The 5000-nt window shown below is 54.0% G+C and overlaps 1 non-coding gene across 1 annotated transcript in view; it reads left to right on the top strand.

The window, feature by feature from the left end:
* The first annotated feature begins 4130 nt into the window (after positions 1–4130).
* Positions 4131–5000, top strand: part of LOC124733685 — a 1915-nt gene continuing 1045 nt past the window's right edge. The window contains exon 1 of the ribosomal RNA XR_007009077.1: positions 4131–5000. This exon is cut by the window's right edge and continues 1045 nt beyond it. This is a non-coding gene — a ribosomal RNA (small subunit ribosomal RNA).

The raw sequence follows: 5000 nt of genomic DNA, 5'->3' as shown, positions 1-5000 counted from the left end.
AGGCGCACATACAATATGTAAGCACCAGCATGGAACAACATCCAGTGCATCCTCTCCGCCACATTACACAATCCACACTATCACAACCAGACCAGGAGGTCCATGCGGAAAATAGAATATCCCACCCTTTCGACATCCACCATTGCGCAGATAAGGCACCAACACCCACACATGTCCTATACAACGGTGCACACCAACATCACAATAGTACCTCCTGTCACAGCGCACAAACAATGACATGAGTCAAAGACACAGGTCTGACACAAGCATAGAATTGGAGCGCCGCCTCTAATAAGCCAAAGGTGCATCCTGACGTGACAAATCTCATCATGTCACAAGCATTCACTTACTATAATCACTATCAACGAACCTGCCGCCCCGCCCCCCCCCCCCCCCCCACACCTTTCCTTACAACAACGTGTAACCTAACCTAACCCATGTTGTACCTTAACCTAACCCATGTTGTACCTTAACCTAACCCATGTTGTGCCTTAACCTAACCCATGTTGTGCCTTAACCTAACCCATGTTGTCCCCTAACCTAACCCAAGTTGTCCCCTAACCTAACCCATGTTGTCCCTTAACCTAACCCATGTTGTGCCTTAACCTAACCCATGTTGTGCCTTAACCTAACCCATGTTGTCCCCTAACCTAACCCATGTTGTCCCCTAACCTAACCCATGTTGTGCCTTAACCTAACCCATGTTGTCCCCTAACCTAACCCATGTTGTGCCTTAACCTAACCCATGTTGTCCCCTAACCTAACCCATGTTGTCCCCTAACCTAACCCATGTTGTCCCCTAACCTAACCCATGTTGTGCCTTAACCTAACCCATGTTGTGCCTTAACCTAACCCATGTTGTCCCCTAACCTAACCCAAGTTGTCCCCTAACCTAACCCATGTTGTCCCCTAACCTAACCCATGTTGTGCCTTAACCTAACCCATGTTGTGCCTTAACCTAACCCATGTTGTGCCTTAACCTAACCCATGTTGTCCCCTAACCTAACCCATGTTGTCCCCTAACCTAACCCATGTTGTGCCTTAACCTAACCCATGTTGTCCCCTAACCTAACCCATGTTGTGCCTTAACCTAACCCATGTTGTCCCCTAACCTAACCCATGTTGTCCCCTAACCTAACCCATGTTGTCCCCTAACCTAACCCATGTTGTGCCTTAACCTAACCCATGTTGTGCCTTAACCTAACCCATGTTGTCCCCTAACCTAACCCATGTTGTCCCCTAACCTAACCCATGTTGTCCCCTAACCTAACCCATGTTGTCCCCTAACCTAACCCATGTTGTCCCCTAACCTAACCCATGTTGTCCCCTAACCTAACCCATGTTGTCCCCTAACCTAACCCATGTTGTCCCCTAACCTAACCCATGTTGTCCCCTAACCTAACCCATGTTGTCCCCTAACCTAACCCATGTTGTGCCCTAACCTAACCCATGTTGTGCCCTAACCTAACCCATGTTGTGCCCTAACCTAACCCATGTTGTGCCTTAACCTAACCCATGTTGTCCCCTAACCTAACCCATGTTGTCCCCTAACCTAACCCATGTTGTCCCCTAACCTAACCCATGTTGTCCCCTAACCTAACCCATGTTGTCCCCTAACCTAACCCATGTTGTGCCTTAACCTAACCCATGTTGTCCCCTAACCTAACCCATGTTGTCCCCTAACCTAACCCATGTTGTCCCCTAACCTAACCCATGTTGTCCCCTAACCTAACCCATGTTGTCCCCTAACCTAACCCATGTTGTCCCCTAACCTAACCCATGTTGTCCCCTAACCTAACCCATGTTGTCCCCTAACCTAACCCATGTTGTGCCCTAACCTAACCCATGTTGTCCCCTAACCTAACCCATGTTGTGCCTTAACCTAACCCATGTTGTGCCTTAACCTAACCCATGTTGTCCCCTAACCTAACCCATGTTGTCCCCTAACCTAACCCATGTTGTGCCTTAACCTAACCCATGTTGTGCCGTAACCTAACCCATGTTGTGCCTTAACCTAACCCATGTTGTGCCTTAACCTAACCCATGTTGTGCCTTAACCTAACCCATGTTGTGCCTTAACCTAACCCATGTTGTGCCTTAACCTAACCCACGTTGTCCCCTAACGTAACCCACGTTGTCCCCTAACGTAACCCACGTTGTCCCCTAACGTAACCCACGTTGTCCCCTAACGTAACCCACGTTGTCCCCTAACGTAACCCACGTTGTCCCCTAACGTAACCCACGTTGTCCCCTAACGTAACCCACGTTGTCGCCTATCGTAACCCACGTTGTCGCCTAAACCTGCTCTGTAATTGTTATACGACTCGTTCAATTAGTGTAGTGTTGCCCACCCGCAACCCTCGCAATATAGTTCGCTACTCGCACTGCCCGCTCCCCTGTGTATCGCTTCATGTTAAACACCTTGCAAGTCTTGCTGACTTTCCACATGCTCCTGCTGTACACTGTAATGTGGATGGCAGCAGGGCGTACATGCCGCCCCCCCCCCCCCCCCACCTCTCCCCACGTCCCCACCTTGCCCCCTGCCTTCGCAAGGTGGTTGGTGACAAGTTTGCATGTTCAATGCCCTTCGCATGCGACGTACGCAGGCTACGTTGTGGTGCGGCCTGTGTCAACTGTCCGCTGATGTCGTACGCGTGAACCACAATCTGTACTGCACATTCGTCCTTATGTACTGAATGATACATCGTGGCACATGTGTGACCGTACAACGACTGCGCCCAAAAACGGCGGACCATACAGTGCAAATATTGTGCACGCAGCTACGTGTCGTCTCCCTATGAGAGCTGGATTGCAGTGTGGTACGCCATAGAGACGTGTGGGAGGAACGGACGCCGTGGATGGCGATCAGCATGAGCTGTCTGTTGATGTATTCGGACCTAGTCGTCTCTCCTCACACACCGTGATGGCATGGTGCAGCGCGTTCCATATCTGCGACATGCTACAGAAGCCGGTTGACAGTCGTTCGAGCAATGGACATCGCATACGTACGGGGGCCACCTTCCACGTATTGTCTAGGCGTGCACATTTTGTTGCGTGTATGTGGGCAGACGTAGTGTGGCGTGACACCTGACACAGGCATGCAATAATGGTTGAAGTTGCAAATGGCGATGGACGCCTACGTTTTCTGGTGAAGTTACGCAAATGAAGAAATGGTAACCCGTTGTGGTGCGGTTGTTCTCGCTAGGGGTGAATCGGTGATCTCGCTAGGGGTGAATCGGTGATGGCGACGATAGGTTGAGGTACTAACCGGTTGTTCCAGCGATACCCACCATGCCGACGAAACTGAACGGCATCTGGGTGTGAAGCGATACGCGGCGGTGGCTGGGTGGGACCGTCCCCGGCCGGTGAGGGGGCGCCTCCCGGCGTGCTGGCCCGCGCGGTGCGTGGGCGCACGCGCTACAGCCGGCTGGTGGGGGCGGCCAGTGGCAGGCGCGCCGGCCGACGGACGCGGCAGGCGTCGCAGCTGCGCGCCGGCGCACCCTGCGCGCGGCGCCGTGCGGGCCAAAGTAGGTCCACCGCGGGCCCGGTGCGAAGCGCGGTGGACATCTGCAGTGTGCTGGTCCGATTGAGGACTGTGTGCGTTGAGGATGCGCCGCCGCCCGGCGCTCGGCGCCGCGACGCCGTCTGCTGCTCGGTCGCCCCAGCGGTTCTCGCTGGTGGTTTGTATCGCAGCTGTGCGGATGTGTTGGCGTGTGCGCTGTGCTGGGAGAGTTCGCTTCGGCACCCAAGTGGGGCTTTTGTCCTTCTGTGGCGCTGGCGTTGAGCTGCCGGTCACCGTAGGTGGCGCGTGTTGTCTCCCGCCCGGCAATGCCACGACAGCACGCTCCCGGGCCTCTGTCGGCAGCGGCAAGCTCAGTTGGGAGCACGGGTGGTCGCACCGAAAGCGTCTACTCGCCTAACTCCGGGCGATTGCGCCTCTCTCGAACCCGACCAAGTACTTGGGACGGCGCTGCGCGCCGCCGGGACCTGAGAGGGTTTCGAGGTGTATTGTGCAGGGGAGCTCAGCCTCCTCCTGTTTGCAGAATGATTGAGCGGACGCTTGCGTGTTCGCGCGGGCCCCCGGGGACACACTCCCGGGCGGCCGGCTGCTCAGCTCTAGTTGACGCAGCTCCCTGGTTGATCCTGCCAGTAGTCATATGCTTGTCTCAAAGATTAAGCCATGCATGTCTCAGTACAAGCCGCATTAAGGTGAAACCGCGAATGGCTCATTAAATCAGTTATGGTTCCTTAGATCGTACCCACGTTACTTGGATAACTGTGGTAATTCTAGAGCTAATACATGCAAACAGAGTCCCGACCAGAGATGGAAGGGACGCTTTTATTAGATCAAAACCAATCGGTCGGGCTCGTCCGGTCCGTTTGCCTTGGTGACTCTGAATAACTTTGGGCTGATCGCACGGTCCTCGTTACCGGCGACGCATCTTTCAAATGTCTGCCTTATCAACTGTCGATGGTAGGTTCTGCGCCTACCATGGTTGTAACGGGTAACGGGGAATCAGGGTTCGATTCCGGAGAGGGAGCCTGAGAAACGGCTACCACATCCAAGGAAGGCAGCAGGCGCGCAAATTACCCCACTCCCGGCACGGGGAGGTAGTGACGAAAAATAACGATACGGGACTCATCCGAGGCCCCGTAATCGGAATGAGTACACTTTAAATCCTTTAACGAGTATCTATTGGAGGGCAAGTCTGGTGCCAGCAGCCGCGGTAATTCCAGCTCCAATAGCGTATATTAAAGTTGTTGCGGTTAAAAAGCTCGTAGTTGGATTTGTGTCCCACGCTGTTGGTTCACCGCCCGTCGGTGTTTAACTGGCATGTATCGTGGGACGTCCTGCCGGTGGGGCGAGCCGAAGGCGTGCGACCGCCCCGTGCGTGCTCGTGCGTCCCGAGGCGGGACCCCCGTTGAAATCCTACCAGGGTGCTCTTTATTGAGTGTCTCGGTGGGCCGGCACGTTTACTTTGAACAAATTAGAGTGCTTA

This window comes from Schistocerca piceifrons, unplaced genomic scaffold (assembly GCF_021461385.2).
Source record: "Schistocerca piceifrons isolate TAMUIC-IGC-003096 unplaced genomic scaffold, iqSchPice1.1 HiC_scaffold_1405, whole genome shotgun sequence".
Classification (NCBI taxonomy): Eukaryota; Metazoa; Arthropoda; class Insecta; order Orthoptera; family Acrididae; genus Schistocerca; species Schistocerca piceifrons.
The sequence above is the reverse complement of the archived record's forward strand: the minus strand, read 5'-3'. Positions and strand labels throughout refer to the sequence as shown.